The 24,162-nt window shown below is 44.9% G+C and overlaps 1 protein-coding gene across 4 annotated transcripts in view; it reads left to right on the top strand.

Moving 5' to 3' along the window:
* Positions 1–352: 352 nt before the first annotated feature.
* pcdh15a (protocadherin-related 15a) overlaps positions 353–24,162 on the top strand; it is a 217,214-nt gene continuing 193,404 nt past the window's right edge. For all 4 annotated transcript variants that reach the window (XM_042709568.1, XM_042709569.1, XM_042709567.1 and 1 more), the window contains exon 1: positions 353–1,250. The gene's annotated coding sequence lies outside the window, so the exon portion shown is untranslated. The remainder of the gene's footprint in view (positions 1,251–24,162) is intronic.

The raw sequence follows: 24,162 nt of genomic DNA, 5'->3' as shown, positions 1-24,162 counted from the left end.
AAAAAAAGAGAGATAAAGAGAGATCTGGGGCTATTTAATATTCGGACTGTAGCCCTAGACGCCAAGGCCTATATAGACTACCAATACACAAGATTTCAAGAACATACCACACATCAAATCGTGTAGGACCTCTTCTACAGACTGCGATATTTAAATAGTCTCTTTTGCTTCTAGTCTTCTAGTGATGGGCAGGGGGTCCCTCTCCACACAGTGAATCGAAAGCTTCTCAGCTTCTTATCACCACTTGAAAGCAGTCAGGAGCAATCATCTTTGTCTTGGGCATTACGTTAGCCGTGCATCTAAAATGCATGGTTTACTATCGAATGTCAGAAACATAATGTCTTCCTGGCTTTACGTGGTTTTAAAATGCGCTAACAGAGTTTCTAGTGTTGCTACCACCCTATAAGTCGGTTCTGTTTGCCAAATCTAAATAAAAGAAAATGTTGCTGCGATTAAGTCGGATCGGTGTAATGACATGGCAAGTCTGGTCAGGTTAATATGCTTCAAAACTGAACATAACGTAGGCTACTTGCGTTAACGGTTAAGGCAGTGCTTCCAGTCTTATCAGTTGTACCTATTTCGGTGAAAATGGAACCGGAAAACCACTGATGGAACACTATAACTCCCAGGTATTCTTAGGCAAACTATAGACTTTACAGCGCTTAAATTATATCTCTGAGGGTGGCGCTGCAACTCTGGATAAAAAGCATGCGAATAGTTTAGGGGGCCTCTATCGGCTCCTGTGCTTGTGCGTTCACATTTGCACTGTTTTCACTTGGGGCTATGTATTGCTGGTACCGCCTGTGCCACCTGTCAAGGCTCGTAAGCCGTCTGTGCCCTGATCAACGGCAGCGTGCAGCGCTCGCCTTTCTCGCACCTCTGTCCGTCCCTCATCTTTCTAGAGGCGCACCGACGGAGGGTTAGGGCAGGTGATGTAGCCTAACGCCCGGATACTCTTACTGTGAAGTTTATGAGGCAGCCTAGCAATCGCCAGAGTGAACGCGAGTAGTTCAGGCGTCGGAGGCGCAACCGTACATTAGCCAGATTAGGGATTGTCTGTGACCACGCATCCAGACGCGACCCCTTTCCCTTTACAGATTAAAGAAACATCGGCTCAAGGACAACCGCAAAGGGATTACAGGCGGGTTGTCTCTTTGAGATCCACACAACGTAAATAAAACAGATTGATAATTGTATCTATTACTGAATGCCTTTCGTTGGATGTGGACCGCGTTGTGCACCACTGTAAGGTAAGAGCAAATTAGGATATTAAATACTACACGGTGGCACTGTGCCAGGAACTCTCACATTGCTGATTCAAAGAAAATTTAAATATTGCTATAATTCTCAGTCAAATATTTGATTTAATCCTCTTTGGGTAGTTGTCTGACAGTCTGAGATGAAAATAGAAAGACGGTAATTTGTTTTAACTCCTGCTGAGAAATCATACCTGGAAGTTAATTTACAATGAATGAGAGCGCAAATGAGCACGGACACACACACGCATGACACGTATTTTAGGCTATGCACAGTAAGACTTGTCAAAACAAAGTGTCATTTGGTTGTCAAACTCGTGGGTGCAGTGACCGCAACCATTTATAGTTTAACTGGCGAAAGAAAAATCTCATTCGAATGATCTATGTTTTGATGGAGTTCATTTTTCTTGTATGACATTAGCCTTGTTGCCTCATCTAAATGCGAGCTGACACATCGGGCATACCAAAAACGATCTGTATTTTACATAGACATGGATTACTCGAATCTGATCGAAGGCAGGACATTGGTAAAATTCTTTCAGAGAGGAACTTCCTTCGAGTGCTATATATATATGGACTGTTTTACTTGCCCCTCTGATGCTGCGCGTTTTTTTTGCCTGCATTAGAACAGACAGTCACACTGCTCTTCAGCGTCCTCCAATGTCTGCCGTACGGTTTTCTAGCGCATCGTAGGGCTACATTGTGAGCATGAAAACCGGATTAACAGGTGGAGCCGACAGACCAACAAAAGATTACTCTAAAATACAGTCCTTTGGAGAGCTAGAATGCATTCTAAATTCATGGAGCAAGATTCCCATTTCGGTGTGTCCCGACGATAATACAAAATGTCATAGTGTGTTTTTCCTCTGAGACAAAAAAGGCCATAATTCCACTGTGATCTCACTTTTTCCCACTCTAGAATAGAAACAGAGCTGCATAGCAGGATTCCCCATGTGTGTTCTGTAGGTAAGGGCAAACTTTCTCCACTGGGATTTGCACTGAAGTGGAGTTGCCAAGTGTTGGATTGCAGTCAGTGGTGCAGAAAAACATTTCATTTCACCGTGCCATGCTGAAAGAGGATATTCATGTACTTAAAGAGCGTGGGATCCTGCCATATTAGTCGTGAATCTCTTTTTAAATATTTTTTGTCAGTAATAAATTGAACAACTAAATCACAGAAGGTGATGTAAGGCTCCTCTCTGTGCTTGGTTCACATTGAGTTAGCAGCCAGCTCACCTTCAGATTTTTCCAGGGTTTTTCAAGGCTTTTCCTTTCATGGGGGAGATCCCTATGACATGTCTGTTTGCTTGCACGGAGGAGACAAAAAATAGCCTTGTCTCAGAGCTAGTTCTTGTTCTCTCTTGTTCAGTTCACCTTATGAGGGTAGAGCTCATGTTAGAAATCTAACGGAACCTTCAGAGGAGAAACACCAAAAGTCCTCCATGAAACCAACACAACAATGCCTCATTGTCCTCTGGACATCTAGATTCTTTCTTTCTTTCCCCCTTTTTTCCACTTCTGTCTCCCCAGTGTCGTTTCTCTCTTTTCTCTCTTTTCCTTCTTCAGACTCTTTACTCTTTTCTCCCCATCACTCTCACTCCCTTCTTCCCCAGTCACAATCTATCCACTCACCCCATCGTTCTCTCACCCCTCTGGCCATCTCCTGTGTCCACTTTAAGACGTTTGAGAAGACATGGCAGAAAAGAGAAGAGCTGGAGAGGGCCAACTGTCTTAATTAGTCGGCTGTCCACTGCAGGATACACACCACTCAAATTAGCTGAAAGTGTGGCCAGCAAAACAACCAGCCTGAGGGGCGGTGCTGTCTGTGTGTGTAGTGTCAGGTGACCACTGTGGTGGTTATTATGCAGACAAACACACACATATACACACTCACTCTTTCACACATGCCAAAGTGCTTTCACAACAATGAATTTCTCAGCATCTGTGTAGGCGCTCATATGACGTAATGCAACGCTCATAAACGCGCATATATATCCTATCTTTCATAGAGGCCACTAGATAATTAAATAGCAGGCTTCTTCTGGGCATGTTTGGGTCACCGGGTGTGAATGGACCGTACTGCATTTAAAACTGGTCTTTCCAGGCAGTAGATCAAATAGCAGTTCAGCCTTAGCACAGAGTGTGGCAGTAAGGATTTAATCAGACGTTTCTGCCAAGTCAGAGGTGCTCAATGTGTGTGTGTGTGTGTTTGATTACATTTTGATTACTTAAAATGTGTCTCCTCACTCCTCGCCTCACACCGTTACACTCTGTCTGTTCATCAATTTGTCTGGAATTTATTGAGATGTCAGTGAAATGTCTGTCTTCTTCTTTAGTGTGTGTGTGTGTGTGTGTGTGTGTGTGTGTATGTGTGTGTGCACATTGACAAAGAAACGCAAACAGCAGACTCTTGAAGCACCTAAGAAAGCTACCCATTGGTAAACAGAAGTTCATCCCTTCCCTGAGTCACTCCTGAGTGATGAGGATAAACCTGTGTGTCGCCGACTCTGACTCATGTGCGATTATCCAATCGTGAGGTGGGAGCTTGTGATTGGCGGATTCCGAGCGCTGCCGTCTAAGCGGTCCTGAATGGCTTCCACTCTGGTGTCTGGCGTGTTTGGTGTGGAGATGCTGTGCCTTCACACGGAATTTAGAGTTAGCCTTTTCACTTTGGCGTTCCCGGCGGAGGCCCCCTTTTCCTTGCCACAATCAGACCCTGTAGAGCGTACAAGTTTCCCCCTGATCAGTCTGCTACTCTGCTTTACCATATATTCCCTTTAATCAGAGCTCCCAGAGGATGTTGCATAAGCTTGTATCATTTCATAACTGTCTACTTCAAACGTACACCACAGAGGAGGACGAGGATGGCGAGGGAGAGGCGTAATGTTTGAGTACATAGAGCAGACACATTTATGGCATTTCACAGATATCACCATTAGAAACGGGCTACGTCCAAGACATCTATTTTCTTTCTGCCCTAGACATCTCAGCCTCAGCGGTACAGGTAGTGAGCTCCCATTCAAGAGAGGATGCCATACACTTGTTTAGTGAAAAAGATGGGGGGGGGGGTGTATTTTCTTACTGCCACTGTGATTCGACATGATGTTTCATGTTGGTCTCTGATCAGAATGTCTCCTTGGTGTTTGGAATATCTGCGTCTCTCACTGCCTCCCTCTCCTCTCCTCTCCTCTCCTCTCCTCTACTCTCCCCTCCCCTCCCCTCCTCTCCCCTCTCCTCTCCTCTCCTCTCCTCTCCTCCTCTCCTTTCCTCCCCTCTCCCCTCTTCTCCTCTGATTCCGGACTTTGGCATGTTCAGCTGTTCCAGAAAGAGAACAAAAGCTTGTCTTTCTTCTCTGACTCCTCCCATGATCCCCCTTGCTACTTTCCCCTAAGAATTGTGTTATGGGGTTCCTAATGAAATGTCTTTGAAGTCGCACACACACACACACACCTGCCACGACTCCAGACCTCAGATTTGTGGGGAGCCTTTTTTTTGTCCTTCTGGAGGATTCCTTATTGGCTGCATGCGAAATTATTTATGGCTGATGAAAGTGTGCTACACTGCACTATTCTGACCCGCAAGAGACGTTCGCACTCCAAAGCACCACACACACACAAAAAAGCAGAAAACACCCCGTTAGTGAGGAGGAGTGTGTATGTTTGTGTGTGAGTGAGTGTGTGTGTGTGTGTGTGTGTATATTTGTGTGTGGTCTAGGTGTGTGTGTGTGTGTGTATGTGTATGTTTGTGTGTGTTTGGTCTATGTGTGTATGTGAGTGTTTGTGTATGTTTGTAGTCTATGTGTGTTTGTATTTAATCTATGAGCGTGTGTGTGTGTGTGTGTGTGTGCATTCACATGTCTCTTTGCAGTCTTAATGTGTGTAAAGGAAGACGGACAGAGAGAGACAGGAAGACGGAGAGAGAGAGACAGGGAGAGGGAGAGAGAGACACTGGCAGTCACACAGTAAGAGGTAGCTGCTGCTCTCTGAGAGAGAGACAGGAAGATGGAGAGAGAGAGACAGGGAGAGGGAGAGAGAGACACTGGCAGTCACACAGTAAGAGGTAGCTGCTGCTCTCTGAGAGAGAGACAGGGAGACGGAGAGAGAGAGACAGGGAGAGGGAGAGAGAGACACTGGGAGAGGGAGAGAGAGACACTGGCAGTCACACAGTAAGAGGTAGCTGCTGCTCTCTGTGGTAAGCAGAAATGATCAAGCCTATAATCAGTGTTTCAGAGAGAGAGAGAGAGAGAGGGTAGTGTGAGATGGAGAGGGAGAACAAGGGACAGAGAGAACGAAAGGGATGGAGAGAGAGTGAGAGATGTAAGAGGTTGGCGAGAGAAAGTTCCGTGAGATAGAGGGGGAGAGGAAGAGTGTGTAATGAGGGGAGGGGGGGGGGGAGGAAGACTAGCTGAAATAGGCAGGAAACGTGGTTCATGTCCGCAGAGAACAGGAGGAAGACGAGGGGCCGTCGGCAGACTTATGCGGCGCTATTGCCGAGTGATAACAAAGCTTAGTCCAGAATCACAGATGAGCTTCGCCTCGGAGGCATTCTCCGTCATTTCTCTCATAATTACACTAAATGAAAGGTCATTGGGGCATTTTGGCAACAGCAGTATTGTTCAATCAAATTCTACTTACACCTCCTGTACGCCAACAGTTTTCCTAGCAGCTGGGAGAATGAATGAAAAGTTGATTCTTTTTTTTGCCTTCTTCAAATTGGTTCTGTTAATTGAAGAGAGGTAGGGTTAGAGGCTTTCACTGATGCATGAAGGAGAGAGAGAGAGATGAAGAGTAAGAATGATCACATGCATCATCCTATCTCATAGAGAAAAGAGCCAGCTCCTTTGAATTAATGAAGAAAAAAAAACACTGTTCATGATAATGAATATTATATCACGAACGACTGCACAGCCGATAGCTTTTTTTTGCTTTTGGATATGAAGGAAGTGTGGTTTCTTCTAATGACAGATTCAGAAGGGCTTGTTCATGCAGTTTAAATGATCTCTAAGACATTAAAATGCATGCCAGGAAATCAATATAAAGCCAGGTTTGATTTCTCTCTGCAGCTGAATATGGTGAGTTATGCTGTCTTATCTGACAACCCTTCAAAGTGATTTTTGAAGTGAAGCAGTTCATGTAGTATATTGGACCATGCACATAATCAACACGGCAGTTTTGAGAGAGAGACAGACAGAAAGAGAGAGAGAGAGAGAGAGAGTAGTGGGGAATCAATTTAAGCTCGTGTTTGCTTTGTCTAAGAGAAGATTTTCAATGCAGTTTCCCTACTCTGTGGGATGACACACCATCAGGAAGTTAGAGAGCCAAGTCACTTTGTAAACATCAAACTGAAGAGGGGGGAGGCATTGCAGCTTGTACACAGAAATTATTTATTTGTGTGCCTTGCTCTACGACGTTTTTATGGGTATCAAGGTATCAGCCTCTTGATTAGGCAGGTACTGTAGAACCGTCAGTGTAGACATAAAAGTATGTGGCTCCTGAAAAAGCTTGTGCTTTGCTGTAGGGGATTCTCAGTTTCAAGTGTAAGAGAATATATCACACTAGTCATTTATGGCTCTGCTGTCTCACGGCGGCGACTATTAATAAAGCACTATTCATTGCTATGCTAGCTCAGAGTGTGGACTACCTTTCGTGTTGATTCGATTTAGATAACTTTGCCTTGGCGCCCGCGTGGTTGGCTGAAAGTACCAAGCCATGTTTACATAGCTGCAGTGGAATTCGCCCGGCAGACGCTTACCGAATTATGGAAATCTTTTGTCTGCCATCTCTGGAAAGGTCGCTCTGTTTGCAGCGAAGCACCCTCAAATCGTGCACTCTGGCAGGAAGGCCCTCGTTGGCCACACTTGAAGTAGACAAACACCCACAGGCTGTTATTTGCATGTTTTCCGCTAGAGAGTTTTGCAAGGCCTCTGGAACCAGGGTCCCATGGATAACTCACATTTTTGCACTAGTCCTTGAGCTGAATGCTCTTAAAAACAATAACAATAAACAATCGAACTGTGTGAAGCAGAGCGAACAAAAGATCAAGTGCAGCAGTCTGATCTGAGGACAGTGAGCACACCCTTGAACTAGAGAGGCCCCCTGTTTAGCTCCTGCTGTAGGGCAGTTAAAAGGGTGGAGTGGTGTAGTTAAACTCTTGGGTTTGTACACAGTCCTGGCACTGTAAATGGGACACACACGTAGTGGCTCAGTCCGAGTCATATTCCACAAGCCAATCAACACGTTCCTTCAGGAGCACGGAAGGAAGGGCTGTAATTTGATTGGCTGTTGAGCTAAAATATCAACAACCTTTAGCCAGAATCGCTGCCTGCATCTTTAACATCGGGATCTCCATACTGCTAGAGGACACACTCCTCCTCCTGTTCCCTCCTGGCCGGTAACAACCAAACGTGGGGAGCCTTGGAGCCCATCCAGGCACTCTAAAGCTCTCCCCCCTTAGAGTGGAGTCTTCCACTCCAGACAGTTCAACTGCCATCATAAATTGCCCCTCATTACACATTGGGCAGATTTACGAGGGCTGCTTTTATTATTGGATAAGCAGCTCTGTGGCGCTGGCAGTCCGTCAAAAATCCCTTTTTTCGATCTCCCCTGAGCTGACTGGTGAAAGAATGTACAGAAAGTCTGAGCAGTCTTAATAAGGTCTTAATAAGAGAGGGATGCGCCTGGCCAGCCCTGCGTCCCTCAGACAATATTGATCACCTTTATCTTTTCCTCCACCTTTTTCTATTTCCAATAAAAATAATCCAATACGTTGTAAAATATGACCTTTTTGGGGGCTGTCAACTAGCCTCTTAATATCCTTTTCATCACATTATCCAAGTATGTCATATAAACACACACACACACACTTTGTAGGACAATGAGTACAATGAGTACAGGCTTGACCTGGGTTTAATGGTTTCTTGTGCATGTGATATTAGACAGAGACTGCATGGGTTAATGCTATAGCTCAAACTTTTTTTTATTCACTTTGTGCAAATCTGTGAAAAGTTAAGCCTGTTTTATGTCCCATTGTTTTGCTAACACAAGCCATCGATCTCGTCGCTGACAGTAACTTTTCGTAAGCATTATTAATTCCCATAAACCTCCTTGCTCCTTCTCCTTTCCTCCACACTCAGCAGCTCGAGAAGCATCTGTTCACTAATCCTACTTTTCTTCGCCCCTGCCCCCCCCCCCCCATTCCAAAAGAAAATCACAACAACCCCCTCTCATCTCTACAAGGAATCAGTTCACTCAGAGGCCATGATGGACTCGGAAACTTGGAAAATAAATGCCCTCATCAGTTTAAACTATGAGGGCATAGTATCAAAAGCAATATCACTTCAATGTATGGCATGGTATAGTTTCCTTGTGATCAGGGGGCCATGTGTGGTGTTTCAGAGCGCTACCCATTCTTCTTCTTTTCGTTTCACTGAAGCGTGATAGTTATATGGCAGTTTCCCATTTCTTTACACAGTCCTTTGCGTTTTTGTTGAATACTGCAAGGTCTTTTGGGCTGCAAGGGTTAGGTAGTAGAGGGCAGACAAGGCAGTGCTCCATTGTATGGTCTGCTTGTCCACATTCACAGGTGGTTGGGCCAGTCTTGTAGCCCCATCTGACCAGAGCATCTTTGGATCGTCCCGTTCTTGTTCTAAGGCGGTTGAGTGTTTTCCATTGAGCCCATGATGCTTCTTGGTAGGTTTTCAGTGGGGGGTATTCCCATGTCAGTTGGAGGTGGATCATTTTCAAGTTTTTCCATCCAGAGTTGTATTCTGGTTTCTTCCCGAGACTTTGTTAGGGGCTGGACCTGGCTGAGAACTTCTTCTTGACTTTAGCCGTTGGGCCGGAGGGTAACATCCATGGAGGAGATGGCGTTCATCGCTAGTAGCTTTTGTTTTCTCGACTCGGCTGGCAACTTTCCGTCTAATATCAGCAGGTGCAATGCCAGTGAGGAGGTGCAGGTTGCTTGTGTTGGTGGGTTTCAAGCAGCCAGTGATCAGACGGCAGGTGTTGTTCAAGGCTGGGTCAAGTTTCTGGGCATGGGTTGACCTCTCCCAAACAGGGCATGCATAAAAGTGGTGTTCCAGACCATTTGATGTTAAGTGGTTGGTTGGCTTCACAGTTCCTGAGATGGAAGGAGCAGGCTTGGGTCTTTGCAGGGTTGGCATGTAGGTGGTTGCGCTCGTAATAGAGGAGTAGCTCATCTAGGGCTGTGGTGAGGTTTGCTTCTACTGCTTCAAACGAGTTCTCTTGGGATGTTACACAGAGATCGTCGGCATAGTTGAAACGCTCAGTGTTCTGGTCCATTGGCTGGTCGTTGGTGTAGATGTAATATAGTAGTGGGGCCAGCACGCTACCTTGAGGTAGGCCATTTCGTTGTTGTCGCCAGCGACTCTGCTTGTTATTCAGGACAACAAAGAAGCGCCTGTCTTTCAGGAGGGCTCCAATGAGGTCTGTGAGTGCCAGGTCTTTTGATGGTTCACAGTTTCATATGCGGCAGACAGATCAACAAAGACGGCTCCTGTTACCAGTCCTTTCTGGAATGGCTACCCATTAACAAAAGAGAAGGGCCTTCTGGGAGACGTAGTTCTGTGCCAGGCGCGATGGCACAGTGGCCTCCATCATGTCCCTGTGCGTGTGGCATGCAGAGACCAGCATGCCCCAGGTGACTGCTCTATGCACCCCACTGAGAGACTGACCTAGTTCAGCTGCTCTGCCTGGCCTGTACTTACAGCAGTGCAGTGCAGTCTGTCAGGAGTTTGCTTCAAGTAAATTAGTCTCCGCTCCAAGTGCAAAGACATTGAATGTTTTATCTTCTTCTTTTAGTTATTTTAACCCGAGAGTGCTGAAAGTTGCCTCTGTGTGTGTGATTCAAAGGGGGTAAATATTCATTCAAGAGAGGAAAACTAGAGTATTTCACCACAGCATCACAATGTTATCCATCACAGAGCAAATACAGGGCTACTTAGATGCTCTCTCTCTCTCTCTGTGTCTGTCTGTGTGTGTGTGTGTGTTTGTGTGTGTGTGTGTGTGTGTGTGTGTTTCTCAGCGGACCTCTTTTGTAGTCAGCTCCTAAAGTTTCATCACATTTAGTTTGCTGGTTATTAAAAGAGATTTCCTTGCCGCTCCCTAAGCCCAGTCCTTACGGGGGTGAGAAAGAGAGCATCTGACAGTGGAGGCAGCACTTAAGTGGACATCATTTAGAAGAAATCTGCTGACACAAAGAAAACATGCCTACATAAAGGATCAAAACCAACTCTATCTCAAAGACTTAAGACTATCTAAAATTGAATGTCTGGATAAAAACTAAAGATTGAAATAATTGTTCATAGGCTTCATTTGGCGATCCAGATTTAAAATCCTCATATCAAAAGATCCTGACAGATGTAAGGCAGGGGGTGAGAGGCCCACTCCTAGACAGGGACTGAGACTGGTGCTGATGACTTATGGAAGGTGCTCATGTTGTTGGAGGTGGCGGGGCCAATATTAGACCCTATGGTGTTCAGACGGGTCAGACTGAGGCACAAAGGGACACTAGGATTTATCACGGCAGGCTGCATGTACAGTGTTTTACCTCTATAGATGAGCAGAGAAACAAATTGCACCTCCTGAGACATCTGAAAGCACACACAAACACACACACACACACACACACACACACACACACACACACACACACACACACACACACACACACACACACACACACACACACACACACACATATATGCACACACTCACATACACATAAATACTCATTCTGCAAATATAAACACACACCCCTGAGATTTAATGCACCAGCAAAGCCAGCATCCGTGAAATGCAAGGGAACTGAATTTATGCTGATTGCACACACACACACACGTTTGCTAAACACAAATGAACACACACACACATACATAGATGCCCTGCTCAATCTAGGTCACGCCTGCTTGTGGTACACTTCTACAACAATATTGATTTGGATCAAGACAGACTCTTTTCAAGAGAGGCATTCTTAATAGGAATTATTGTCAGTATGGACTCTACTCCTTTGAGACAGCAAGAACAGGTTCTGAAATTCGAATGTTAAGCCTGCTCGGGACATGGAATTGCCAATCAAGGACACACTCTCAGAAGCTGGAGATTTATTTGGACAAACCGAAAAGTTTGTTTTCATGATTTAGAGTGTTATAGAATGTCTGAAATGGCTTTGTGTGTGTGTGTGTGTGTGTGTGTGTGTGTCTGTGCGTGTGTGTGTGTGTGTGTGTGTGTGTGTGCGTTGTCGCAGCCCAGTTCTCAGCAAGACACAACAAGGGAATTCCTCAAAGGCAGGTTTTTTATTAACACTATAATCACCAACTTAGGCACTCAAACATTACAACAAAGGTAATCAAATGAACAGAAAATGGGGTAAACCCTCCGGCTTGCACCCAGTGCTACCGGCACCTACCCCTCTATCTCTCTCTCTCGTCAGTCCTTCTTACTGACTCTTTAAACCATTCTGTTTGACTAGATTGGCACTGATCAGCAACTAGTCAAACAATTTACAGGTGAGCTTTCAATTAAGGAAAGCCCGACCTGCCTAGTCCCCAGAACACCTCCCCAGGGTCCTAAAGTCTGCTTTGTATAGGCCTGGTAAGGGAATTCAGCCGTGTTCAAACCAAGTGGGACCCAAACGCAGCTTGGGGCACCACAGTGTGTGTGTGTGTGTGTATAGGTGTGTGTGTGTGTTTGTGTGTGTGCGTGTGTGTGTCTGTGTGTGTCTCTCTGTGTGTGTGTGTGTGTGTGTGTGTGTTTGTGTGTGTGTGTATCTATGTGTTTGTGTGGGTGTTTCTGAGTCTTTGGGGGTCAGGGTAATGTATCTTTGGCTAGGTTGATAACAGTTTAGTTGTGTGCTCACGGTCATTTAGTTTGGTGTCAAAAAAACATGCACAAAAATGGTTTGCTGTCAAGGGTACCCTTTACAAGGATTCTCAGGCATTTCTCAGCAAATGCATGCAGGCCAAGGTGCATATGCTGTTAAATATTTTAAAAGACAGATGTTTCTCGGGGTCAATAGTGGTGATCCCACTATAGCTTTGCCTCTTGTGCAATATTTAGATGCTCTGTGTCTACATGAAACCGCACATGTACAGGTTGAAGGCCTAATGGCTCCCTCTTATATCCACTGTAACCTATGACTGCACATTACTTGGCTTTACCTGAGTGTGTGTGTGTGTGTGTGTGTGTGTGTGTGTGTGTGTGTGTGTGTGTGTGTGTGTGTGTGTGTGTGTGTCCTGCACATGTGAAGGGTCTGCGCATGTCTAGTCAGTAGTACTCCATGTACCATAGTTAGCTGCCAAAGAATACAACAAACTACACATCTTGCCCATTGTGACTGTCATTGTTAATGCTGCAGAGGCGGAATATACTTTGGACACTATTCATATATCTGCGCGCGCGCGGGCGTGCATGCGTGTTTGTGTGTGTGTGTGTGCTAGCATGTATCATCAGTGTGACAGAGTGAATATTAGTGTGGGTGGGCAGGGTGAAGTTTTTTACGATAGGTTTGAATCACATACAGTACAAATTGAACACACAGACACACGCACATACACACACATACACACACACACACAAACACACACACACACAAACACACACACACACACACACTATGATCCACAACCAATGGGACTGCTCTTCAGGAATTTCCTCGTGAAGGCACTTAGGCCAAAGTTGTGTACGCTGTTAAATATTTATAATGCCTCTGCCTCTAAAAATGTCTTTTCAGGAGTATGTGTGTGTGAGTGTGTATTTACTCCTGATTGTATGCGTGTGTGTTGAGAGTTTTTGAGAGTCTGCGCTTGGCTATTTTTGACATAAAAGGGTCAAGTGGTAAAAAGTAGTTGTGACTTTTGTTGGATAGGCCTACTTTGAGTTTGTATGCATGTGCGCAGCCTTTTCCCTTCATAAGCTATTCTTTTGTAAATGTGTGCGTGTGTGTGTGTGTGTGTGTGTGTGTGTGAGCTTCTCCCGTCATAACCAATTCTTATGTAGATGTCTTGCCATGGCAGACTCAGTTTTGCTGTGTATTTCCACTGCTTTGTGTTCCCTGCCGCAGGCCTGCGTGTAAGTTGAAAACCCGATCACCACATGCACTATAAAATACATGAACTCTGGGTAAAGTATATCTTCTCCAAGAAATGACCTTTTACTTACTTAATACAACTAGTTTTGCACAATACATTCAACCTGTAGTTCTCAGAACTAAAAATAACGAAATTGTAGTCAGAGTAGGTTCAATCTCAACATTCCTTCTAGAAACTACACTTTCACTTGAAGTTGAAACAACATTAACAAGACATGAGTTTGATGAACGCTATTTCTCAGTTTAGACAAACTCATCATTTAATTGAATGGCGCGCACAGTAAAGTGTTATCCCAGATGTAGCTTTGACTATAATATCCTTGTACATAAGCATACATTCAAACATATGCGTCCCATTACCCAAGTGACTTATCTCATTCAAGTTTTGAAGTTAATCTGTTCATTTAATTTTAACTTTTTTTTTTTGTCCATTGTCAATGTGTCCATCGCTGTATGGGGAACACAGGTACCCAGAATGCGCTGCAATGGAATAGTGTTTTATTTTAACAATATATATAATTATGTATATATTATATAATTATATTAACAATTTATGAAAGCTGTGATACATTTCTTGTGCTGGTTTGGCCTCAATATTATTCATTTTCAGTCGATCATTTGTGTTGGTTTTCTTGGCTTCATCAGTGAGTGTGTTGTTCCTTTATAGATGAAAAGACTTATGCTGACAGATTGAAGTATGCAAGCGTTCATGAGAGAAAAAGCATTCTCCTTCCTGTAGTGCTCTGCAAAGCCCCTGAGTTTTACACAGGTTTGGGTTTTGTTCTTGCCTCTATACTTAAGCCTTTAAAGCCATTTTGTACTGTAACTGTGCAAAATAAATGCAATATGTAAAAATGTAAAATAATAAATGCATTGTGCTCTTTTGCTTAAAACGTGGGTTAAGTGCTCCGGAAAGCTTGTCTGACTGAGAAGGCTTGTGACATTTTAGGATGTTTTTCAGTGATGAATTTCTTGCATTGCACATTTCTGTTCTTGAAATTACTCTTGAAGTACACATGAAACTGAGGGTTACAATTAGAGAGAGCTGGGAGAGGAGAGAGAGAGAGAGAGAGAGAGAGAGAGAGAGAGAGGGGAGTGAGCGAGACAGAGAGAGAGAGAGGAAGGAAGTTTTAAATGAGAAAAGGGTTTTTTGGAAAGGGGGAGAGCAGAGGGTGAGCCCTGGAATGTCTTTGCTGTGACACTTTGAAGTTAATGTGTGAGACTCAATTAAAAGCATAGCTGTAAAAAGCTAAAAGAACGCTTCTGCAAGTGGGATTCGGAAAAGGACTTTCTTCTGCTCTCTCCCTCTCTACCCATCCCCTTCCCCCATCCCCCCATCCCCTCATCCCTCCCCCGTATCATTTTTGATGTTGACAGTGGTGAGTAAATGTCTTGGTCAAGGCCCATTACCCAGGCTGAGTTTTCTAGCACATTCTCCCGCCGTGTAGAGGGTAGATGAGGTTTGGAGTTCAGAGCTGCCGCGTGAATTATGCTCTTTTCTTTCATAAACACATTTACCCCCCTCCCCACCCTGTCGTCCTGCACAACACAGACAAAAAGCTACACACAAACACACACGCATGCATGCACACACGCATGCATGCACACATATTCAAGTGCACACACACACACACACACACACACAAACAAAAACATCTAGACACACACACATACACACACACACATGCATGCACATACACACACACACACACACACACACACACAAAACTATCTACACACACACACACACACATACACACAACCTTGCACACACACACTCTGCCACACTACCATACATACATACATCTTGATTCCTCTAATTCTCCCCAGGGCCTTAGAAGAGTGGTCCACTACCTCATCCAGGTGTGACCAAGGGGAGCATGCATGCCTCATGCAAACTCCAGATGTGCACAGACACACAAACAGATATCTTCACTTACTGCCACCTTTAACTACAAACATTTCTGAATGTGGTTGATGTCTGTGTGTGTATGTACATGTGTGTGTGTGTGTGTGTGTGTGTGCATGTGTGTGTGCATGCAAGTATGCATGTGTGTAAGCATGTGAGTGTGTGTGTATGTGTGTGTGTGTGTGTGTACATATGTTCAGTTATAAATGGCTGCACATGCTTTTATCCATTCACTCGTGTACTTTGCCAGGACATCACACACATCCTCCTCAGAAACAGACACGTCGCCGCTGCGGCTGCTGCTGCTGCTGCTGCTTCTGCTGCTGCTGCTGCTGCCACTGCTGCTGCTGCAAGGCCCTCTGGGCCAGGAGCAGAGACACATCCAGCCCATGGCATGAAAGAGAGGGATGCCAGGAGAGAGGGATAAGAGGAGGCGACGACATGATCAGGGCATTAGACGGTTCTCTGGAGTGAATCTCTAAAGACAGGGAGACATGATTGAGGCCAAGACTTTGTAATTAGAAGGTTGGAGCTGAGCATATTCCAAGAACAAAGGAAAGGCTCCTTCCTTGGTCCACCAAGGGAGGTCCCTTAAATGTTTAAATCATCATATGGATTGTCTGTCAGTGTGTGTGTGTCTGTGTGTGTGTGTGTGTGTGTGTGTGTGTGTGTGTGTGTGTGTGTGTGTGTGTGTGTGTGTGTACGTGTGTGTGTGTATGTTCATGCATTTGCATATACATGTGTGTATGTGTGTGTGTGTGTAGAAGAACCTTCTTGTTTATGGCCGTTTCCTTCCGGTGTCTGTCCAGATTTATGACAGTGAACTCAGATGGATCTTCTATCTCCATGCCTTTAAAGAGAGTCACCTTCTCATCCTCCTGCCCAGTATAATTAAGAGTGGCTCAGCGCAAAGACGCCATCCTGCCATTCCGCTGCACGTTTAAAAGTGGGTCTGTGATTTCTTATGGCTTCATTTGACAGGTGCCACCGATTTATGTGTGCTCCATGTGAAGCAGTCATGTGACCGGGAGAGGAAGGAAGAGCAACACACTTATTCACACACCACCTGCCTTGACCTATAGTCACTCCACTAGTTGACAGTTTTATTAGAGGATTCCCTACTGCACAGTGGGATGTGGTTAGGAAGTGTTAAGGCTGTACAGAAGGGGATAAGTACAAACTACGTGCTATGCATTCAGTATCTGAAATTCAATATCTTAAATAGAGAGAAAGTGTATAGTTGATGTAGGATATACATGACATATATATGTTGTGATTGACACATGAAAGAACATCACATTGACCCCTGGTATGGTGTTAGTTCTAGTACAAATGTATGCAACAATGAAAAGTGCACATCAGCAACAAAGTATTCCAAATAGGGATGTTACTGAGATTTAAACCACACCACCGCTCAGACCATCTCATTCAGTACCGCTAGCTTGCTTGCTTGGTTGCCATTTTCTTAGCTGTGAGTAGGAATAAGCAGTGGTGATGTGCACGTAGTGATTGTCATGATTTCGTCAGTCAGTTGAATTGAAAATGTAGGTTGACGACAACAATCTTAGCAAAGGTGAGTCATCTTCAAGTCCTTTTGAACCGCTATAGTCTCGAGGAGTGAGGTGTTCCATGTTCCTTGAGGCTTTGGACCATTCTTTAAGACTTCAGGGCCGATGACTTCACACATGGCAGCCTCATTGCTATCTGTGGCTTTCCCCTCAAATAGTTTTAATAATGTGCTAAAATGGACGGCTACACACATTAATTAGCGAAAATATCTTTGTACACTAGCCATGAAGGGAATTAATATTGTGCGGTAATTATGATTTCATAAATCACTGTTGTCAGTGTTGTCTTCAAAAGGTTGAATGAATGCAAACATTGTTGATAATTTGCGGTGCAAAAATGCATGTCTGAGATGTTAAGCACAAACAAATGGGTTTTAACTGTCTCATTAATATGCTAATCCGACAGGCGCTAATCTGAACGTGCTCTCTGAGCTCTCAGTCATGCTCCGGGCGTTGTAGGCTGGCCTTTGGCTCCCACTGAAACACAGAGGAGGAGGGCTGTGGAGGAGATACAGTGCCTGTTTGTAGATCCTAACACTCTGGCAGTGTGTGTGTGTGTGTGTGTGTGTGTGTGTGCATGTGTGTGTTTGCGTGTCCATATGTGTGTGTGTGTGTGTGTGTATGTGTCTATGTGCGTGTGTGTGTGAGAGAGCGCGCGCGTGTGTGTGTGTGTGTGTTTGTGAGTGTGTGTCCACACGTGTGTGTGTGCGCGCGTGTGTGTTTGTGTCTGTGTCTATGTGCGTGTGTGTGTGTGTGTATCTGTGTGCGTGTGTGCAGGTGCGTATGTGTGTGTGTGTGTGTGTGTGTGTCTGTGTTAGCATGTGTTGGCACAGGCAGGGCTGAGTGCAGAGCCCATTTTTACCACACTCTAGTGCTATTCATGCAAAATGAAGCCAGAACTTTTTTCATGCAAAGCCTCTTTGCAAACCTCTACTATGACACACTCTCCCTTTCAACAGAGTGCTTCACGGGGTGTTTAGGCAATATTTGCGCAGCTGTACCTCGATGCTATGGTGGAGGATAAAGAGAGTAAAGATGGAGATGTGGTTGTTCTTTGCCAAAGGGAAATGCATAGCATTAAGCTAACGGACCAGCTGATGCTCAGCTAATGAGAGTAATTATAAAGAATGACCCAACCTTTCAGTTCTAAGCTTCTGGTTTGATTGCACAGGGCAGCCTTTGACTGATGACAACCAGACAGATGCTTGTTCCACCAAACACGTCTGCCACTGTCCTCCTCCCATCCCCCCTCTTTCCTGTTCTTATCACCAGACACACACATACACACACACACACACACACACACACACACACACACACACACACACACACACTGTCACTCTCTCTCTCACTCATACACTCTTTCTTTCACACATTCACTAACACACACATACACTCTTTCTCTCACACACACATAAACACACACACACACACACTCACTGACACACTCTCAGAAAGAAAGCTACACAGGTCTAGCCAAGGGTCACTGACATTTTTGGATTGCAATCACAACATTCTGGAACAGTCATTTGGAGTGCTAGGCCTGGGACCAGAAGTCAGTGTCATGTTGCGACAGCACATAGTAGTTTCCTCTGCGTTTGAACCGTGCCATGCGCTTGAGATGAGGGGACCGCCTAATAGCAACACCAGCACGCTCCCTCTGTTTCCCCTCAAAGCTGACATTTAGCAGTTTTTTGTCTTTTTTTTTTCTTCTTTCTTAAAAAGAGCGTGGTACGCAGTGCAACGCAGCACAACACAGCGCGCGTAGCCTTTATCAGAGTACGCTCTGACACGCTGACATTTCGCGGCCCGCGCCGGGGGAATATTACAGCCTCCTCAGCAGAGGCGAGAGTGCAGAGTGACACTCATTAATGAGCCGTAGCAGGAAGTAAAAACACGCACACGCACACACACATAGATACACTGAACGTACAGTTGGGTTTTACTGCCTGTCACTTCTGAACACCAGCAGTGGACGTGGAGGTTAAGCCCCCTGCGGATCCCCCATTCGTGGGGTTGGGGTGGGGATACGTTTTCATAACTTGTTGAGCTGGAGTTGTTTTGCAACTTGCTGTGCTGTGCTGTGCAACTGTGTGTGTTGTGTGTGTGTGTATGTGTGTGTGTGTGTGTGTGTGTTTGTGTGTGTGTGTGTGTGTGTGTGTGTGTGTGTGTGTGTGTGTGTGAGTGTGTGTGTGAGTGTCTCTGTGTGTGTGTGTGTGTGTGTATGTGTGAGTGTTCAGTTAGTTAGAGAATTAGAGAGTCATTCTCTTCCTCTCCCTCTGGTTGTCCTCTCTCCTCTTGTCACTGCTGTTGTCATCGTCTTCCTCACCTCCTGCTCTTCCTCTACGTCTCCTTTCTGCTTCACTGTTCTTCCTCTCATCTCACTACGTCTCCTTTCTGCTTCACTGTTCTTCCTCTCATCTCACTATCTCCTTTCTGCTTCACTGTTCTTCCTCTCATTTCACTATCTCCTTTCTGCTTCACTGTTCTTCCTCTCATCTCACTATCTCCTTTCTACTTCACTTCTCAGCTCCTCTCTGTTCTCTGCTGCTTTCCTCTCTACTTCTCTTTTTCACTCTCTCAGACTCTTTCTGGACTTCCTTCGCTTAATCCACTTCTCCCTCTCTCTCTCTCTCTCTTTTCCCCAAGTCTACCTTTTACTCTTTTTTTCCTTTCATTCCCACTGATCTTCTCTTCTTCTCCTCCCTGTCAGCAATCGTAGTTTTTGGAGTTGGGGGGGGTGCTGAACAGAAGCTCCTCCTCTCTCTCCTCCTGGCATTCCCTCTTTTCATCTCTCTTCTCTCCTCTCCTCCCTGCATTCTTGCTCCTCCCCTCCCCTCCCCTCCCCTCCCCTCCCCTCCCCTCCCCTCCCCTCTCTTATCTTTTCATCTCCTCTCCTCTTCTCCCCTCCCTGTATTCTTGCTCCTCCTCTCTCCTCTCTCCTCTCCCCCTGTCAGCAGCAGTCAGCAGTAGAGCCGAGGGGGAGCTGTGAAGCCCGTACAGACACTTGTCTCACTATGTCTCCTTTCTGCCTCCCTTCTCTAGTGCTCCGCATTCCCTCGGTTTCTCCTTTCTCCTCCTGGCATTCCCTCTTCTCCTTCCTCGACTTACCATTCCTTCGCTCCCCCCTAATCTCTTTCTCCTCCTCTAACTTCCTCTCCTCTCCTCCTTTCCCCTCCCCCCATTCCCTCTCTCCTCTCCTCCCTGTCAGCAGTAGTCAGCAGTGGGGCTGTGGGTGAGCTGTAAAGCAGGCTTTAGGGCTTTAAGATGACGGTGGTGGCGGAGATGAGGACCGGCTCAGTGTCCATCAGCTCTGGTCAGCACTTCTGGACCCGCCAAAGCCCACTTATCCGCTCATTCGCTGGTACAGCTACGCCACCCACACTTAAGACTGAGGAACACCCTCAGCTCCGAATGCTCAGACAGCGACATGATGGGTGTGCCTGTATGTGTGTGTGTGTCTGTATTTGTGTCTGTGTCTGTGTCTGTGTCTGTGTCTGTGTCTGTGTCTGTGTCTGTGTCTGTGTCTGTGTCTGTGTCTCTGTCTAAGTCTGTGTCTGTATGTGTGTGTGTGAGTGTGTGTGTAGGTGTGTGTGTGTGTGTGTGTGTTTGTGTGTATGTGTGTGTGAGTATGTGTGTATGTGAGTGTGTGTGTACGTGTGTCTGCATTTGTGTGTGTATATGTGTGTGTTTATGTGTATGTGAGTGTGTGTATGTGTTTATGTGTGTGAATGTGTGTGTGTGTGCGTGAGTGTGTGTATGTGTATGTGAGTGTGTATGCTCAGGGCTTGCTTCATTCCCAAAGAGCACATAAAGAACTGAGTAGCACTATGTTATATATGTTATGGACACTACATTTGGGCCAAGGATTGTACAAAGCTAAGGCTCAAAACAATAATTGATGCAGTGATCCGATCCATGGATGGTATTGGCACCAGTACTGACATTATTAAATGGATTGGGTATCGTTTAGATACTGTTACTGTTAAAAGTGTGACCCCATGTAAATCTCCACTTATACCTCATTTTAACAACCATAAAAGAGTGTTGATGTCTGAACATCTCCAGTAGGGTTCACTGGCCTCTACTGCAGCCTGTAGGCCACTTTTTTAATGAGGGAGTTTAGAGCTTTTCCTGCTATGTGAGCACACAAACTGGGGAATGGAGAAGATGAAAACAGTCTGCTACAGTCGGAGACTGCTAGCTAGTGAATTTCAGACACGGCTGTGATTTGGACATTTTTTTTATCTTGATACGTCGTGCAGCTGAGCAGCTCCACTTCTTCCGGCCTCCTGATGGTTCTCCTCTGGCCTCCTGATGGTCCTCCTCTGGCCTCCTGATGGTTCTCCTCTGGCCTCCTGATGGTCCTCCTCTGGCCTCCTGATGGTTCTCCTCTGGCCTCCTGATGGTCCGCCTCCGGCCTCCTGATGGTTCTCCTCTGGCCTGGACTGGCCATCAGGAATAAAGCCTATAGGGGGATAATAAAAGTGGCCTATTAAATCGTCTTAGATCATCATCTTAGATCTCACCATTGAAATGCACATGGAAATAACCACTGGAAAAGTCCACTGAGTGCAAAGAGTCAGTTCAGTTTTACAATTCTATAAGGTAGTGAAAACCTTTGATACATTGTTTCATAAACATAATATTCAGTCAATATTAAGTGTTTTATTGGAGTACCAAAACTTTTAAATCGCAATGACACTCATCAATTCAATGAAATGACTTATGGGTGTTCAAGAATCAAGTTGATCACATGTATATATTTTAGTGATGATTAATGATAATTTTTAAGGTAATTTGTCTCAAATATGTTGTTAATTCAGCTAATTCAGGTGTGCAGTGGTGATTCATTTTTAAAGGTAATCAGTTTTCACGAATATTTTCAATTAATTTAACTTGTTTGGGTTTACAGTGTAACTGTTTCTATGTACTGCCACAAATTAGATGGTATTAATGTGGTTCAGCATTCTTACCTTATATGATAACAATTTAAACAGTTAAGAAGCCATTAATGTTATGAATACACAGTGATAGCATTGCAGAATACTGGAGCTGCACTGAATTAAACAAGAGTTTTGTCACTCCAACTTTATATGGCCCAATGTACCTGAGATCATCTTACAGATATTCAATAGGTCGTCTTCGCTGCAGCGACACGGCTGGTGCAACTTGTAACACCTGCATCACAACTGTAGTGTATCCAGTCCTTGGTTCGCAGTTGCTGCTTCTTAACCCACACACCTGACTCAATGAGTGAGTGAGAGAGACAGAGAGAGAGACAAAGAGAGTGAGAAAGAGAGAGAGAGTGAGAGAGAGAGAGAAGAAAGAAAGAGAGAGAGAAAGAAAGAAGGACGGAGAGAGAGAGAGTGAGAGAGAGAGAAAAAGAAAGAGAGAGAGCATGCATAAAAAGCAGAAGATACGGCTAGAGTGACATCAGTAATCTAGTACATTGTCTTTTTTAGTTTCTTTAAGTGTTTCTGTCTTACTATGATGATATTTAATTGCAAAAGTCTAGTGAAATTCAGTATAACTTAAGAAAACCAATAGAAATACAAGTTGTGGCTTGCTGTAAGCCTGCACAAAATGAACTACAGAAATCCAGTGTTTTTGTCACTGACATCATTTAAATGTCATTATTACTTCTTTCCCTGACCTCGGTGGCTCTAAGAATTCTTCATTATCAGTCCCTTTCAACCTCCTCACTACATTAAGGCCCCAGCTGTCGTGATCAGTGCCTGAGTAAAAAGAGATTGCATCGGGACAGTTGAATCGAGGTAAATGGGGTCGGTGGGTTAACACTGTAGTTGTACCGAGGTCAGAACAAAAAAGGGGGAGACTAAAGACTGAAGAAGTCAAGTCAACTCCGCTCCTGTTATTTAATCCTTGTCTGTGTTCACCACGCGCTTTAATGTCACCTGCCTGAGCTCCTCTGCTTTCATTTCAGTGAGATTCAATTAGAAGTTACTGCTTCAGGATTTTGCTCAGTGTGTCCTTTTTTTTTTGTCCTCTTCTATGTGGACGAACAAAGAAACATTTTTTTTTTCAAATCACGTCTCCCTTTACGTGTGTCGCTGGGCAACCAAGCAACAAGACACTTGACCTCTATTAGTGTCTGACGACTCAAACGACGGGTTCAGGTCATCCTCTCTCATTATGGACAAGGTAATAAACATTACTGTATTTCTTTCCCTGGGAGCATCATGACAATACAAGCCTCATATTTGGTCCCCTTCATGAATCAATGATAACGAGATGGGTGATTAGACACTCTGTTACACTGAAACAGAAGACAGATGGAACAGAGGAGGGATACCCAGGGCAGACGATGCAAAAAATATTTCAAGATCTACCCATCACTGAGTTTGTATTTCCATCGTGTCCTGTGTCTCAATGTCGTTTTAGGCAACAGAGGGGAACTAGCAGGTCCCTCAGCCCATCACAGACAGATGTGTATCCACTTACTGGAATCAGGATGAGTCATTCTTGATCGGGATTGACAGAAAACATCTAAGACAATGTCAGTGATCATTATGGCAATAATTATCATGAGAACAGCAAAAGATGAGCAATTTATCTTGGTAATTAGACAGACTTTGATTTTCTCACACGCTCCTAATTAGTCATCCAGCCCCCAATGTTGATTAGTGATGTTTGTTATAGCTGACAGCTGTACGTGGTGTATTAAGTACATTAAGGTAGTACGTAACCATTTTTGAATGTCTGCGAGGGAATGTCTGATGTATCATACCACAGAAACATCCAGTGGTTGATACTTTTCTCTTCCCTTAATTAAGTCAGTGCTATAGGCCTTGTTCTCTGTGACCCACATTAATTCAGAGCACCTTTCCTCCAAAAAATTGCTTTGAAGCTGTCGCAGCATTTGAAACCCTGTTTCTCCTTAAAGGAACATAACTAGAGATGACAGTCTCCAACTGCAATGTCTCCCCTCACAGTCAAGACAACCCTGGGGCGTAAGTGCACTTCGCGTTTCTTCTGTTGTGTGCCACGGCACGTCGGGGTCAAGCCATTTCACGCTGCCACGGTCGGAGGTGCTGTGGACCCACGCTGTCACCGCGTTCACTTCTCATTTGGAGAGACGCCTGATGGCTTTTACGATCTATTAGAAGAGATCAGCTGTGACGCCCGTTATTATAGGGGACATCCCTCACCAATAGGGCCGCGCTGTAACGAGCGGAACAGCAGCACTTAACATGCTGGCTGTATGCGCTTTCACAATCCATTTGGCTCATCAAGCATACGCGACGGGACGGCTTCATATGAAACATCTAGCAGCTGGGGTTATTTATAGCATTCCAAGCAT

This window comes from Clupea harengus, chromosome 13, assembly GCF_900700415.2.
Source record: "Clupea harengus chromosome 13, Ch_v2.0.2, whole genome shotgun sequence".
NCBI lineage: Eukaryota > Metazoa > Chordata > Actinopteri > Clupeiformes > Clupeidae > Clupea > Clupea harengus.
Note: the sequence above shows the minus strand (reverse complement) of the source record. Positions and strands in the feature narration are given on the sequence as shown.